Here is a 17,017-nt window from a genome sequence, read left to right on the forward strand (position 1 = left end):
CTAAAAAAAAAAATTATTAAATTGATTTTTATTATAGGTTTTTAAATAGTTAAAATACGTCTTGAAAATGAAATTCAGATCAAAATATTTATCGTACCCTTGAAGCCCAGGGTACTTTAAAAACTGTGTCCACTAGAATATTATAAAAGTAAAGGCAGGAAATATATTTTATTCATTGCTCTCTCTCTCCCTACAATACCAAACACAATAGTTTGATGAATGAATATTGTTAACTGGAGGTATGGAAAAATTGATTTCTAAGACCAAAGTAATATTATTAGAAATTCATCTGTGTTGATTTTTGAGTACACAAAGTCCATTCTTAATATAAACAATGCAATACAAACATTTTTAAATTAGAAAATAAAAATCCACAGTTCCCCAATCTTTCATTTTCTATGTATAAAGTAATATATACTTATAAGAATTTTTTACTAGTCTGGGTGTGGTGGCTCATGCCTATAATCCCAGTCCTTCGGAAGGCTGAGGTGAGAGGATTCCTTGAGGCCAGGAGTTCCAGATCAGCCTGGCACTATAGTGAGACCCTGTCTCTACAAAAAATTAAAAAATTACCCAGGCATGGTGGCACACACCTGTTGTCCCAGTTACTGGGGAGGCTGAGGTGGAAGGATTGCTTGAGCCCAGGAGTTTGAGGTTCCCATGAGCTATGATGATGCCACTGCACTCCAGCTCGGGCAATAGAACAAGACTTGTCTCTATAAAATGATACATAAATAAAGGAATTTTTCACTTTAAAAAATAGGATCACCTTATGGATATAATTTTTGAAACCTGTTTTTTTTTCCCCTCAACCATATATCTAGGACATCTTTTCACTTGGTATACATCTAGGTTCTCTCATTTCCTTTTAAAGGATACATTGTGTTCCATCATTTGGAAGTACCATAGTTTAACCAGTCTCCTACTAATAAAAATTTATGTTATTTTCACTTTGGTATTACGTACAATGGTGTAATGATACATTTACAAGTATATCTTTGCACTCTTGTGAGAGTATTTTAAATTGTAATGTTGTATAAAAGCAATATATGGGCCGGGCACCATGGCTCACACCTGTAATCCTAGCACTCTGGGAGGCCAAGGAGGATGGATGGATCTTTTGAGCTCAGGAGTTCAAGACCAGCCTGAGCAAGAGCGAGACCCCATCTCTACTAAAAATAGAAGGAAATTAGCTGGCCAACTATTTTTTCTAAATATATAGAAAAAATTAGCCAGGCATGGTGGCGCATGCCTGTAATCCCAGCTACTCGGGAGGCTGAGGCAGGAGGATCACTTGAGCCCAGGAGTTTGAGGTTGCTGTGAGCTAGGCTGATGCCACAGCACTCTAGGCTGGACAACAGAGTGAGACTCCGTCTCAAAAAAAAAAGAAAAAAGTAAAAGCAATATATGTGCATGCGTTTAAAAATCAAATACTATTAGCAGGCTGATTGTTTTAAAGTAGTCATTTTCTCGTTTTCACTGCCTTTCCCAAACCCTTAAAGAATTATTAAACCTCTTTGAAAATGATTAGTGATTTGCTTTTATCCCTTGAAGGGATCCTAATGGAAATTTCTTTTTTCCTGCTCTGTCCGAACTAGATGTGTCCTAGGACTTAGAGGGTATATAGAAAGTAAATTTTTTGAGGGATTGTATGTTTGCAAATGTCTGTATTCCACCCTTGCACTTGATTGACGATTTGCCTTGAAAACATTTCCTCAGAAATTTAAAGACACCACTCCATTGTCATACAGCATTCAGTGTTGCTGTTGATCAATCCAATGCAATTTTTATTTTTGATCCTTCATATATAATCTCTGATGTTCATCTCAGGGAACTAAAACAAAAAATTTAGCCTTACATAAGACATAGCATAATGAAATTTCAGAAAACCACTAACAAAGAAAAGATCCTAAAAGCTTCCAGAGAAGAAAGAAGAGTTTTCAGATGGGAAAATGTTATTGTATTATTCTTTGATAATTTATTTCCCTTCACATACTAGCCCTGCCCTGAGAGAATGACCCCTGTGAACTATAGACTATATCACCCAGTCTAACTTGCCAGCTAGTTTCTGGTTAGGTCTGGCCAATGTGTGATCAGATCACAGGAAGAGAGGGAGGTCAGAATATTTCTTCCCTGCTGTATCCTTGTTCTAGAGCCACATCCCTCAGGCATTAACCATATCTCCCACTGGAAGGCCCTTGCTCCTTGAACTCCATTTGCACTACCTCCTCTCCTTGTCCCTTCAGCCCTGGGAGTATAACAGCTTCTTCTTGTTACTAGTCTCTGGACACTATACCACCCTTGTTTGTTTCCTTAATCCTTGCTACTCAGACCTCCTTAAGTAGTTCCTTCATAAAAATCTCTTTATTTGAACAATGTGGGGTGAATTAGGCTTGCTGTTAGGACTCTAATACAATCTATATCTCTCTCTTGCCTCCATTTTCCAAGAAATACTGGGCTTCCTAGATTAATTCTTTAACATTGTCCTCTATTTTCTATCTATATGTCATCTCTTTTTTTTTTTTTTTTTTTTTTTTTGAGACAGAGTCTCACTTTGTTGCCCCGGCTAGAGTGAGTGCCGTGGCATCAGCCTAGCTCACAGCAACCTCAGACTCCTGGGCTTAAGCGATCCTACTGTCTCAGCCTCCCGAGTAGCTGGGACTACAGGCATGAGCCACCATGCCCGGCTAATTTTTTTGTATATATATTTTTAGTTGGCCAGATAATTTCTTTCTATTTTTAGTAGAGACGGGGTCTCACTCTTGCTCAGGCTGGTCTCGAACTCCTGACCTCGAGCGATCCACCCGCCTCGGCCTCCCAGAGCTAGGATTACAGGCGTGAGCCACCGCGCCCGGCCTATATGTCATCTCTTGAATTTTAACTGCTGGGAAATTTCCTTGTCTTCATCTTCCAAGCCTTCTGTGAATTTCTTATTTCAGCAATCATATTTTTCATTTCTAAAACCTCCTATTATTCACTGATTATTCCTTTTTCCCCAATTTTTTTATTCTGGTAAAATACACACAACATAAAATTTACTGTCTTAACTCTTTTAAGTATACAGTTCAGTGGTGTTAAGTACCTTAATATTGTCCATCTTCAGAAGTCTTCCTCTTGCAAAACCGAAACTCTTTACCCATTAAATAATAACTCCCCAATGCCCCCTCCCCCAGCCCCTGGCAACCACCATTCTACTTTCTGTATCTATGTTTTTGACTACTCTAAGTACTTCATGTAAGTGGATTCATATAGTATTTGTTTACTGGTTATTCTTTTTATTATAGCATTCTATTGTTGTTTATTTACTTCATAGGTGTAATTTATTTCTCTTCCTGAATTGTCTTTGTTTCTCGCAAATCTCTTTGCTTTCATGATGGGGACATTCCTCAATGTTAAGTGACTCTAACATAATAGTTGATTGTTAGCTCTGTTTGCTCAAATAAGACTTGTCATCTGGTGGACTTCACTTTGGAGCTATCAAGCAGGGATCCAGCTGCTTCACTGTAAGACTCCCCAATGTCATTTCTTGTGCTGTTGATTTTTTCCAGAAGAGAATTTGCCAATCTCTTGTCTAGCATTCTTGGAACAAAGTGCAAGCATTAAGCTGAGCACCTCAAATTCAGAATGGACTTTCACTTAATGGGAATATTTCTCTGGAAGAAATTCCTTGAAGTGAAATAGTGCCATCCAAGGGTATGCATTTTAAAATTTGATGGATTCCAGTGCAATTTTGGAAGCATCCAAAGAAAAAAGTTTAACACATTTTATAAGCTTTAAATGTCTGCAGAATTTAATGAAGTGCTTTCCTTATGGAATTAATGTTCCAAGAGGTAAAACACACTGAAATAAATTCTGCTTTTCCATGGGTCTTAGTTGGCTTCAGAATTAGTGCTATCATAGGCTATTTGAAAGACTAAATGTCTCGTCTTACCAGAAAACAAAATTAGATTCTCTTAGGAAGCCATTTGATTGGTATTACAGTAAGGGCAAAAGTGGAAACCTGTAAAGAGGTGCTTGGTCTTATTTATCTATAAGGACCTAAGGAAGTAGCAGCTAAAAAATGTTGCTTAAACCATATTATCTCTGGTTAGTGATATTTGAGTTTATGACTTAACTGTTTGTGGACAATCTGATCTCAGGGTGGTAATTGTCCTATGAGTTATGAGAATGGTTAGGGGCAAGAAACCATTTACTCACAATCCAGAGAAAGGCAGGCTACAGAGCATGAAGATGAGTAACTTCCGGAGTAGCTAAATTATATACAGGTCATAATTATATAACCTGTGGGATCTAGCCCTATGCTAATCTAAGTAGGGTTTTCCTTTTTTAAAATTGCTGATCATCTTACCCCATAAGGTTGCTCCATATTTTGTCCTAAATTTCTCACTCCATAGCAGATAGTAAGAAACTCCATAAATTCCACTTCAGAGAGGCCAAGCTTCAGCCAGAAATAGACATTTCCCTTCCAAAATGATTGTAAGGAAGTCTTCAAGTTTTCAGTCTCTATGGTGACAGCTTGATGGAGATAGTTGAGGACTGGTACATGAAATATGCCTTGCCTTTTTTTTTTTTTTTTTTAATTTGAGACAGAGTCTCACTGTGCACCCCAGGTAGAGTGCAGCGGCATCTTCATTGCTCACTGCAACCTCAAACTCGTGGGCTCACGTGATCCTCCTACCTTAGCCTCTCGAGTAGCTGGGACTACAGGCAAACACCAATGCACCTGGCTAATTTTTCTATTTTTAGTAGAGACAGGGGTCTTGCTCTTGCTCAGGCTGGTCTTGAACTCCTGAGCTCAAGTGATCCTGCTGCCTGGGCTTCCCAGAGTGCTAGGATTACAGGCGTGAGCCACTGTGCCTGGCCTGCATTGCCCTTTTAAATTCTGTAACAACCACTTAACATGAACTCACAGATACCAACTATTGCTGTGTAATAGCAATCACTTTACCACTGCTAAATTGGAACTGGGATTTCATAACAGTAGGAAGCAGAAGAGAGAAACGTATGTCCAAACTACAATGTTCCTAATTCATTCCTTCTTTCCTATCCTTTTACCCTGTAGATACAGTTGAATTTTGCTTGAAGAAGTGCAGTTAAAACTGTATGTTGGCAAAGGGACAGTCCAAATGTTGGTTTATAGTCAACAAATTTGAGCTTCTATTATTTACGATACTATGTTCTTTACAGATAGTCTACTATTGTCAATAAATATATGTGAGTAAACGATTTTAAGAGTACTAATGTCAACAATGATTAGTACTATCTTTTCTTAATATCATTTAGCCATGCCAGAATACATAATGTATTCAAGGAGCAGAGTGTCAAATCACTACTTCCTGTTACATACAGTGGGATTTAGCTTGGCCCCCATTTATTCTGTCCTTGGCCAGTTGAGGAAATTAACTGAGCCACAGTACCCAGTGGGATGACTTAGGCAGCTAACATGAGAATAAACTTAACCACTAACCCCTCCCACGTAGTGAAAAGCATAGTTGACTCCTCCCATGTAGTGAAAATATAGGCCTGCCTGGACTTGGTATTTTGAAAACTAAAATAAGACTCTTTGTTTGACTCAGCTCCTAAGTAGTCATTACGCATGGGGCACAAAGACCTCTTCTTGAAGATCTCTCCAGGGAGAAAAGAGCTGCTGTGGACTAGCAGTTCTCTGACCTATGATTGATGACAATCATATATCATGCCAAAATTATTTTTTTGTATTTTCTTTAAAGCGAAGACCTTTCAAAATCTCTACTAACTTCACTTAAAGTATTTACAGTTCTGAGAGAGAGTTGCAGCATAGATTACTTCTCAAATATGTGCCTAGTCTATTAATAGTGAGGATGAAAAAGAGGAACTCAAAAGGGAAGTTAAATTCATGTCCAATACATAAGTTACTAATAAAATGACAATCCCATTCCTCTTTGCCCACAACACAAGAGGGTCTACACTAATAAAAGTCTAAGCTTCCTTTCCTTTCCCTCACTTCTAACATGATTTTTCTTCAATGCTCCGCAAGGCTGGTGTTTTTAGTTGGTTATTCTCTTAGGAACTTTCCCCAGTTTCCCGTCACTTCTGTCAATGAAATTCTACTGATCGCTAAATCTTGTGTAACTCAAGAGCAGAGGACTTTTGAGTGGTAAATAACCTTAACCCAAACTTCCCCTTCTTATTCTGGCAATTATAGCACTATCCCTCCAAGACTCCAGGTTCTAAGATATAGGGTGATAATTTTATTGACAGTTAACATTTATTGAACAATCAGTATGTCTCAGGCATTGGGCTGAGCACTGTATACACTATACCACATTTATGTCTTATAGCAACCCTATACACAGTTACCATTCAAAGTCATCCCACTGGATACCGTGGCTCTCATTAACTCCACCCAGGTTTGATCATGCCAATTAGTTCCTAAACATGTCCAGAAATACTCTGCATTGTGTTAATTTGTATTTGTTTGTATAGTACTTAGTGCTTCTTTTCTTTTCCTTTCTTTTCTTTCCTTCACTTTTCTTTTCTTTTTTAGAGACAGGGTCTTGCTCTGTCACCCAGGCTGCAGTGCAGTGACGCAATCACAGCTCACTGCAGTCTCAAACTGCTGGACTCAAAAAATCCTCCTGCCTCAGCGTCCTGAGTAGCTGGGACTACAAGTGCAAGCCATTGCCCCTGGATAATTTTTTTTAATGGAGATGGGGTCTCACTATGTTGCCCAGTCTGGTCTGGAACTCCTGGCCTCAAGAGATCCACTTGCATCAGCCTCCCAAAGTGCTAGGATTACAGGCATGAGCCACCATGCCCAGCCTGTTTTCATGCATTCTCTATTCTCCTTACAGCAATTTTTTAGGCCTCAGTGCCAGAGATCATGCTTTCTCTTCCCTTTCAACCTTTCCTTCATGCTTAAGGCAAGTGCTTCATAAATGTTGTTGAGTGACTGATAGCATGAAACAGTCAATGAAAGAAAGATATATCAGAGGAAGACAAAGTAATGTGACACTGGGTCTTGTGTTCGGGTCCAGGTAACAAATAACTATGTGTTCTGCGGCTTTGCACACAGGGTAATTTTCAGAATAAGGCAGGTCTGTGCCTCTGACAGAGCATCCTTTCAACAGCAGCCAGAAAACCGATCTCTTGATTCTCCATTCCTGGGTGTGTAGACATGTAGACAGAAGAAAGCAAGGAATAGGCTGCCATGACATGTCTAGTGGACTTTGCCAAGAAAGTGCAAAGCCAGTAACCTCCACAGTGAGGAGAGACTAATTCCTCGTCATCTGCTACAGCAGAGTCAGCAACCTGGCAGCTTTCCTTTCCTCTACTGAGAGAACATGTTCCCTCTTCCGGGCATCTCCCTGGATCTCTGATCCTGAGGAGATCCTACAACCTCTCCTCCAATTCCGCAAGAAGCAAAAGAAGATCGGATCCATGGTTACCATCCAACTCTGCATGAGTGATAGAGGGGTGAAGATCTAGAGATTTTCAAAGTAGCAAGTCCCTTGAAAAGGGACCCAAAAGAACTCAGTCATAGCTGTTTTAACCATTGTGCCAGTTATTTCTTTAGTAGAATGACAAATGGAAAACAATTGTTGAAACTACTGAAATCAAAACTACATCATTCCAGTCATACGAAACAGAGCAGAGAAGGCCTGTCAACATGCACACAAAGAGGTAAGAATGATCCAATTCCATGGGGCTTTTACTTTAAAGGTGGGAAAAAATTTAAATCCTTCATAATCCAGAAGGTAGGATCATAGGATTTTAGAGCTAAAAATATCTTGGAGCTCATGTAGTCTAAGTTCCATTATTTTACAAATGAGGAAAACTGAGACCCAGAGAGGAAAAGTAACTTTCTGAAGGCCACAGGAGTGGTAACAAAGCCAAGATGAGCGATCAAGTCTCCTGACTTCAGAAAAGATGCCTGTACCTGGGCAAGGCTCTCACATTCAGTTAAGACCTAGGGAACATAAGTGAACATGATAGCTTTGCAGAAAGGTAAATTCTGGTGCTTCCACTCCCTCCATGCTGAGCCATAACACAGCAGTCCTGGTTCTTCTAAAAAAATCCAAGTTCTCTGGTTTACATGTTGATCTCACATACAAGTAGGGGGTGGGGGGAAGCATGTGAAAAGAGAGACAAAGAAAGAAAAAATAGTGTTTTATAAGCAGAAGCAACCTCCTTAATGGCTTAGGGGTGTTTAGTAGAAAATTCAGAATCAGGAGGACCTGGATTCTCCTGGGTCTAGCTTTGCCACTAACTAGCTTTGAAAAGTCATTTAACCGCTCTGGGCTTCAGTTTTCTCATCTACAAAATGAAACCACTCTATATTAAATGATCTTAGAATAATATTAGAGCAGTATTCAAGCCTCATGACAGTAATAGAATTTTATCGTATCCCAGATTAGTAAATGAGGGTGGAAAGCAAGTAGGTGGCTGATTGTGAATTCATTCAAATAAATATTTGTTAATTCTATGCCAAGTCTAGGACTCTGAAGACAAAGAAGACATGGCTCATGTTCTCAAGGAGCTGTCAGGCTAGAGGAGAGACCTGTGAGATTCGTAATTGACAGATAACATCTTATCTAAGTACTATCCAAGTCTGACCAAAGATCAAACAAGATCCATTCTGTTCAGGAGAGCATTGCCAGAGGGACACTGGTAGGCAGCTTCCAGGTTTATTTTCCCTTCTCACATGTCCACCAACCTCCAAGTATCACAAGTAGTAAAGGTCACTGCAAGAACCCACATGAAGAGCATTCTTGACTGACTGGCAGAAATGTGGTAGATCAGACACTGCAATATCAATGCTGTTCACCAAGACTATTTTAATCATAGATGTAAATAGTCATTACCTCAATTTGATCCTGAATCAAAGCAAAATGCTAGGACTCTGGAGTGCATGCTCATTGCTCTGCTCTGAAAATGAACAAATCCATGTAAGCATCTCTGTTCATTTGAGAAATCAAGGGCAAGAAGTGGCCTGTGAAGTATGTGCTATATGACAGGGAAAAAAAAGAAAATGAAAGGATGAAATACTAGAACATTATTAAGAGAATCAATTGGAAAAACTCTAACACAAACTGTAAGTTAATTTTATTCTAGTATATCTCACTATTACCCTTTGCTCTCATGTTACTAACAAACTTCCTGAAAGTTTTCTTCATCCTCCAGTTCCATCCAGTCAAGTAATCCTTACTTTCTGGCTTTTTTAACTCACTTTTCAAAAAACCAAGTTTCTCAAAGATTTCCTACAGCTCACTGACCTGTTCCTTCTACCTCTCTTGAGACATACCTTGCTGTTGTCCATCCATTCTTTCTTGAACTTTTGTCTTTATCACTTGCTGAACATTTCCAGCACTATCCTAATTCTCCTTCTATCTTTCTTCCCATTTCTACTATGTCTTCTTTGCTGGCTTTCTGTCCCTAAACATAGATCTTGTCCTTGAGCTTTTTTCAGCCCTCATTTTACCTCTCCTGGGAATCTCATGATATTCCCAGAGCTTAAACTCTTTCGCTTCTGCAGAGGATTCTCAGTTCTAGAGGCATTCTCAAGACTTGATGGGGGTGTAAACAAGGTGCTGAATACAAGATACCCCTTCTATTGTAAGACTAAATTTTCAAGTTCTGCTATTGTTGTATACTACCTACTTATGCAGGGGTCGTGAGGCTAAATTCATCACCATGCCATGTAACAACCAGGGGAGTGGCTGCATTTCAGTTCACCAGCAACAGTTTCAATGGCCGTGTAGGTATATTATGCAAAGTGAAAGCTTAGCATGTGGAATCATGTACACTGGTAACCTCTAATTATTTTATTATGTCTTAACTTAGATGTTGTCCTTTTATTCAAATGGTACCAATTTTGTGCATAATTTTCCCAAGCTGCTGAAGTGGAGCAGGGCAGACCTAGAAGAAAATAACTGGAGTGGCAGGCCCAGCCTCTAAAGAAATAATAGACTTTGGAAGAAACGCCAGCAGTCAATTCTTCCATGAATGAGACATGAATAGGCACCCTCTGCCTCTAGAGCTAGAAATCACAGAGATCAGGCCTCTGAATAGAACCACCTCCTTTCTTTTTGGGAGCCCACTCCATTTTAAAATTTTCTCTCCAAGTTTGAGAATAGAATTCAGAGCCTTTCTGATCATAAGTCCTAAACCAAGATGAATCATTCAATCATAATATCACTGGCTTCAGCAATGTCTTATGATTAAGCAAAAACATTTCCAAACAGCTTCCAAAAAGAAATAAAAGTACACTGAGCACTTCATCACACATTAAATGAACAGGACATTACTATATAGGGACAAATGGAAACAGCAATGAACATTTAAGTAAGCTTTCATATTCCACTGAAACTCACCTTAGTAGCCTGAAAGCAGAAATAGCTAAAGAAAAACTACATGACTAGAGAATTATTCTCTAAAATACGCTTTAGGAATGGGGTAGGTTTTTCCCTCTTCTTTCTTGTGTGTGTGTGTGTGTGTGTGTGTGTGTGTGTGTGCTGGGAATGGGGGGTTCTTTTAATATATTACACAGAGTGGGAAAAATTGAAATGTACAGTAAAGCAATAAATAGAAATAGAACAAAGGAAGATCATCTATATCATCCCCCAAATATAATTAACTTTTCCAGCCATTTTTCTATACATTTATATATGTATTTCACACATAGAAAGAGCAAGAATCATACTACTCATATTATTTTGTAGCCTATTATTTTTACTGACAACATATATCATGAAATTCTTTCCATGTCATATATAAGTCTAAGGGCATTTTTAATGGTAGTATTAATAATTCATATATGATTTAACTATTGTGTTAATGGCCACACCTGTAGTCCCAGCTACTTGGGAGGCTGAGATAGGAGGATCACTTGAACCCAGGAGTTTGGGTCCAGCCTAGGCAACATAGCAAGACCCTGTCTCTAAAATAAAATTTTAAAAATTAAAAAAAAAAACCACTTATATCCACACAAAAATCTGTACACAGATGTTTACAGCAGCTTTATTCATAATTGCCAAAACTTGGAAGCAAATAAGAAGTCAACCAAAGATAAATAAACTGTGCTACATCTATTCAATGGAACATTACTTAAATAGAAAGGAATTATCAAGCCATCTAAAGACATGGAGGAACCTTAAACACATATTACTAGTAAAAGAAGCCAATCTGAAATGATTCTAACTATATGACATTCTGGAAAAAGCAAAACTATGGAGACAGTAGAAAGATCAGTGATGGCTGGATGCCAGCACTTTGGGAGGCTGAGGCAGAAGGATCACTTGAGGCCAGGAGTTCAAGACCAGCCTTGGTAATACATCAAGACCCTGTCTCTACAAGATAATAAAAAAAATTAGTGGGATGTGTTGGTGCACACCTGTAGTCCCAGCTCCTCCAGAGGCTGAGGCAGGAGGACTGCTTGAGCCCAGGAGTTTGAGGTTACAATGAGCTATGATCATGCCACTGCACTCCAGCCTGTGTGACACAGCAAGACCCTGTCTTAAAAAAAAAAAGGGGGGGGGGCTGGGCGCGGTGGCTCAGGCCTGTAATCCTAGCACTCTGGGAGGCCGAGGCGGGTGGATCGCTCGAGGTCAGGAGTTCGAGACCAGCCTGAGCAAGAGTGAGACCCCGTCTCTACCAAAAATAGAAAGAAATGATTTGGACAGCTAAAAATCTATATAGAAAAAATTAGCTGGGCATGGTGGCACATGCCTGTAGTCCCAGCTACTCGGGAGGCTGAGGCAGTAGGATCGCTTAAGCCCAGGAGTTGAGGTTGCTGTGAGCTAGGCTAATGCCACGGCACTCACTCTAGCCCGGGCAACAAAGCGAGACTCTGTCTCAAAAAAAAAAAAAAAAAAAACCAGTGGTTACCAGGGGGAGGGATATGCAAGGCCCAGAGGATTTTTTTTTTAGAGCAGTGAGATTGTTCCATGGGATACATGTCATTATACATTTGTGAAACCCATAGAATGTACAACACCAAGAGTGAACCCTAATGTACTGTGTGGGTGATAATGATGTATTAAATATGAATGTAGATTCACTGTTGTAACAAATGTACCACTCTGGTGCATGATGTTGATAGCAGGGCAGTATTTATGGGGAGTCACATGGGAACTCTGTATTTTCCACTCAATTTTGCTGTGAACCTCAAACTGCTCTATAAAGTAAATTCTATTAAAAAACACAAACAACTAAAATTTCAGGGAGAGATGCATGTTGGATGAAGTCATTATTAGGAACCTGTCCCTCGCCAAACTTTCTAATTAAGTAAAAGCCACCACCCTTCCCCCAGTTACTGAAGCCAGAAACCTGGGCATCGTTCCTGACTTCTTCTTTTACCTCATCTCCCACTTTCAATTACTGTTCTTTTCTGACCATTATTAGTACTCATTATTCTTATTTAAAGTAAATTAATTATATAGAGGAGGGGAGATAAAAAATGATCCACTCTAGGTTTCAAATATGTTGGACATGATAACAAAGGTAGGTGCTCAAGAAATATTTGTTGAATGTATAAATTAGTCAATTCAAAAAGTTAAGATGTAAGGATTTAGTCTCTTTCCAAAACAACCAGCCAACATACTAACTAAAGACATTGACAATTTTATCTCCACCTGGTAAAACCTACTTACCTATATAAGATGCAAGGCCAGACGAATCAAATTTTTTTCCAGAGGCAAAACATACCTACCCACAATATGACAATGAAGTCAAGGTTTGACCTAGACCATAGTCACAAAGCAATTTTGAAATGACTTTAAATTCTGTGAAGTAAGCCACCTATTTTAGAAATAGAGACTCTTGTGTTTACCATACAAAGGTACATAACTGGTGAGTGCAGAAGGGCGTACTGAGTTTCCTGCACTTAGTTCCCTGGGAAAAGGTGGGAAGAGTTGTTTTCCAGCAAAAAAGAGTGGGCAGCCTATTGGAACCACCACTTCCTTTACCTTTGTGACAGTAGTAGCCTGCTATGTTTCTAGGACAGTAAGTTCCCTCTGTTTTGACACTTCTAACTTCTGGATAACAGTGTGAGTGAAATGCGTTTCCACAGCTCTAGACATCAAAGGTGTTCTGGGCTCTGAGCTTTATGAATTCCAGTCACTGTTCCTATTTTCTTAGTTTTAGTTTTTCTCTCTGTTCTCTGTCTCTGTCTCTCTCTCTGTCTCTGTCTCTCTCTCTCTCTCTCTCTCTCACACACACACACACACACACAGAGGCAAGGAAACATTGTTCCCTAATCCCAGCTACAAAGGGGCTTTGGTTGTTGGCTCACATTTTTGAGATGTCAGTGCTGCCAAAGGTGGAGCTTATCTGAAAAATTCAAGGAACTGTTTGAATTACAAGGGAAGTTCTTGCTTTGTCTGTTTTAGTTAAAATGTAATCTTAAAACAGAGTTCAGAGTCCAAATCACTTTAATTATTTTGAAACGTAAAAAGGAAGTGATATTAATATGTATAGGTTTTTCTTTTTTAAATTGGGGAGTTAATTTCCTTTCTGTTTACATACCACTATCTGTTTGGGGAGGAGTTTATTTACTTAGGCTAGAGGAAAGAGAAATGAAACCCTTTACATTTTGCTTTTGGGTGGAGACTTATTAAGAAAGGTGCAGGAAAGAGCAGTGTAGAATTACATGACACAAGGACATATTGTTACTTTCTATAAAATTGGCAGCTCTTATATTGCTTCAATTTGCACATAGTTATTTTCTCACCCTCTTAAATTATACAAGTGCATATTGATTTGCATGATAAATGCGTTACTGAAAAGACTATTCATACTAGAGGAGAGCCTATTTAAAGAAAAGTATTGGTGAATTCTTTTAATTGAAGAATCACTTTCTGTTCTATAAAGCCAGGTTTTCAGGTAGCAGATTTGCTTAAAGAGAGGCACACCTGTATGTTAAATAATGGAATATACGCCTTTTGAATCTGAGCCTGAATTTCACTCATTTTGCTCTAGAAAAGCCAGTTTAACAGGATTAGTAGCATCAATAACCTTCCCCAAAATAAAATTTTAGGTTTTCCATTGTATACTAAAGTTGAATATACTAAAAGTCAAATTTAGACCCCTATAATTTAGGTGAAAACAAATCAGAGAAAGCAATAAATGAGAGCAAAATAAGATGTATGAGAAAGAGGCTAAAGGAAAGGGACAAAGAGGATTTTGTAATTTGGAGAAGACAAAACTGTAGGGGAGATTTTGTTAACTTTCTAAATAAATAAAAGCATATCATCTGCTGTTTTCTTTGGGGTAGTCTTGAACTCCTGACCTCAAGTGATCCTTCTGCCTTGGCCTCCCACAGTGCTAGAATTACCGGTGTGAGCCGATGCATCAGCTATCTTTTTTTTTTTTTTTTTGGTAGTATTTATCCCTTGAATGAGCGTATTGGACCCTTATTCACGTGCAGATTTCAATGGGAGATGAGGTAAGAATGGACAAATAAGATAACTGTGGACTTCCTACAGAAGAAGAAAAGTGCACCACTGGAGAGAGGAAACAAGCTGCCCTACTTCAAAGTTTCAGCCAGGGCTGGCTCTCCTCTCAAGTTTATTCCAAAATGCCAAACATTTCCTCTGGGCCCTTATATTCATGCTATGTCTGGGATGAAAGTTCTGAGACTAGGTACAAACCAAAGCTTACAAAGATTGGGAAGGTAATATAAGTAGGTAAATCTGGTTGGATATAAGACAATTGGTAGTTGCTGGGTTTGGGGAAAGTCCAGGTCCTCCCTGAAAGGCATTCTAATAAAAACAAATTTTAAATATTTTGCAGGCCAAATAAAATACAGCTGGTTGGCTAAATTCAGCCCTTTGCTGATCAAGCTTTTACTCCTTTCCTAGAGAATAGGGATTAAAATATTCCTTCATGTATGCTAGATATGTAAATGATACAGAAAACCAAAAGTAATTGAGAGGAGGGTCTAGACAGAGCATAATTTACTGAAATTCTACATACCTTAGGAGAGGCTATTTCTAGAATTTTAGTCAAACTGTGAATTGAAGAATCCTGGTTCTGGTTTCTTATTTTAATTCTTCAAATCTGCTTTGGGCTGGGGATTACAAAATGATTTCTATGTCAATCTCTTTGAAAAGATGGAGCTTCCCCTTCATAGGCCAAAAGTAAATTACTGAGTAAGATACGATCTATGATGGCTCAATGCTCTCTAATCGTTTGGGGTATTTTGATTTATCAGGATAGATCTAGTGATGTCTCATTCTTTCCTCACTATTTCATTTTCATCTTCAGTAAAAGAGATATCAGCTGCATTTACCACCTAAAATTTTCAATATTAATTCTTATAATTAGAGAGATTCCTATCAGTTTGTACATCTGGAGACAGCTTAATGGAAACTTAAGACACAAGGCTTTGTACTAATACAAAAATAGTACTTTTCGGATCTAAAGATGATACTGAAGGCTGTTCAACAAATCTGAATGTTGGTAAGAATGCAATGTTAAGGTAGAAAGTATCATGGAAGAGAAAATAAGGAGAGAAAGTAATCAGAAATCGTTTCCTCAAAAAATTAAATATCAGGAAAGCCAAAGTCAATAGTGTTCAAAAAAATGTGAAGCCTCATTTTGCATATAAAATGCCTTCATGAATTTCTGCTAAACTTTAATAAAATCCTGGCAAATGCTAGGGTTCCATGAAAATGTTTGAACAACTGTGGATTAGACAATTCTTCCAATGTCTCAGAAATCATAAATTATTAATATATGTCATTGTGGGACTAAAGTGAAGTTATAGGGTAGCATGGTCATGTTTATTAAGGCCTGGCTTTGGTATTTGTGCTGTCCTGGAGACAAGTAACCTGCAGAGTTTCTGCCTAGCCTAAACCTCAGCTGATGGAAAGCATTAGACTCTTTAAATGTAAATGGTGTTCACAGAGCTTGTCCTGCTGAGTATTCATAATCAATAGGAAAACATTATGAACCAAATTTGACAACAGAGGTATCTAGTTTTGGAAAAGAATGGAGAGGCCTCCAGGTACTAGATCATGAAATAAGAGAGCCGCCTAGTGGTCTAAGTGGTGGACAGATGTTCTGCTGGGCACCAGAGAAATATCGATCTTTCTGTTTTATTAACATTACTGAAAAAGTAAGGAGTAAAAACACTATAGTAAAAAACAAAAAGATAAAAGCGTTTAACTGAAGGACCTATTTACCAAACAGTAAATGCTTATTCTCACTCTTTCTAAAAGCATAGTGCTGAATGTGGGTAAAACTGGTATTCATTTATTTAAAGTTCTCTGTATTCATATATATATATATATATATATACATATATATATATATATATACATATATACACACACACACATACATATAGGACATCCATACATTGTCTCAATGCTTATCATTTTGAGACTTGCCACAAATCTCACAGAGTAACTTAATACGTGATCTGCAGTTAAATTACTTTTAAACACATAGAATAACTCAGATGGACTAAGAAGCCTGACTCATACAGGTTAAATGAAAATGTACTTTAAAAAATTTTAAAAAGACTATTTTGGCATCAGCATAGTGATCATTAAACATTAGTACTTCAGAAATAGAAAAAACTGACAGGATTCCCTCCCTGATGCAAAAGGCTGACAACTTAGTAAGGAGATAAAGTAAATGAATAGCTTATAAACTGTAAAGTACAGATGGAGGAAGATAAGGTTGGAAAGGTATATGGCTATTGCATGATAGACAACTTGGAATTTCTGGTTGAGGAGCTTGAACCTGGTGACCTGGTAATAACATTGACAAAGATGACTGGCAGCAGAGTATAAGATTGCTTAGAGTAGGGAGAAACTAAAAAAGGAAGACCAAGTGTCTTTCGCAACAGCTCATAGTGGGGTTTTGAAACTCGTCTAAGAAGGGGCAGTGGGTGCTCGCTTCAGCAGCACATATACTAAAATTGAAACGATACAGAGAAGATTAGCATGGCCCCTGTGCAAGGATGACACACAAATCTGTGAGGCGTTCCATATTAAAAAAAAGAAAAAGAAAGAAAGGGCAGTGGGAATTA

General features: G+C 38.4%; 1 non-coding gene across 1 annotated transcript; it reads left to right on the forward strand.

Moving 5' to 3' along the window:
• The first annotated feature begins 16,876 nt into the window (after window positions 1–16,876).
• On the forward strand, window positions 16,877–16,983 carry LOC123644185. Its single transcript, XR_006737012.1, has one exon. It is a non-coding gene; the product is annotated as a U6 spliceosomal RNA (small nuclear RNA).
• The last annotated feature ends 34 nt before the right edge of the window (window positions 16,984–17,017 follow it).

The sequence above is a fragment of the Lemur catta genome, chromosome 8 (assembly GCF_020740605.2).
Source record: "Lemur catta isolate mLemCat1 chromosome 8, mLemCat1.pri, whole genome shotgun sequence".
NCBI classification, from domain to species: Eukaryota; Metazoa; Chordata; class Mammalia; order Primates; family Lemuridae; genus Lemur; species Lemur catta.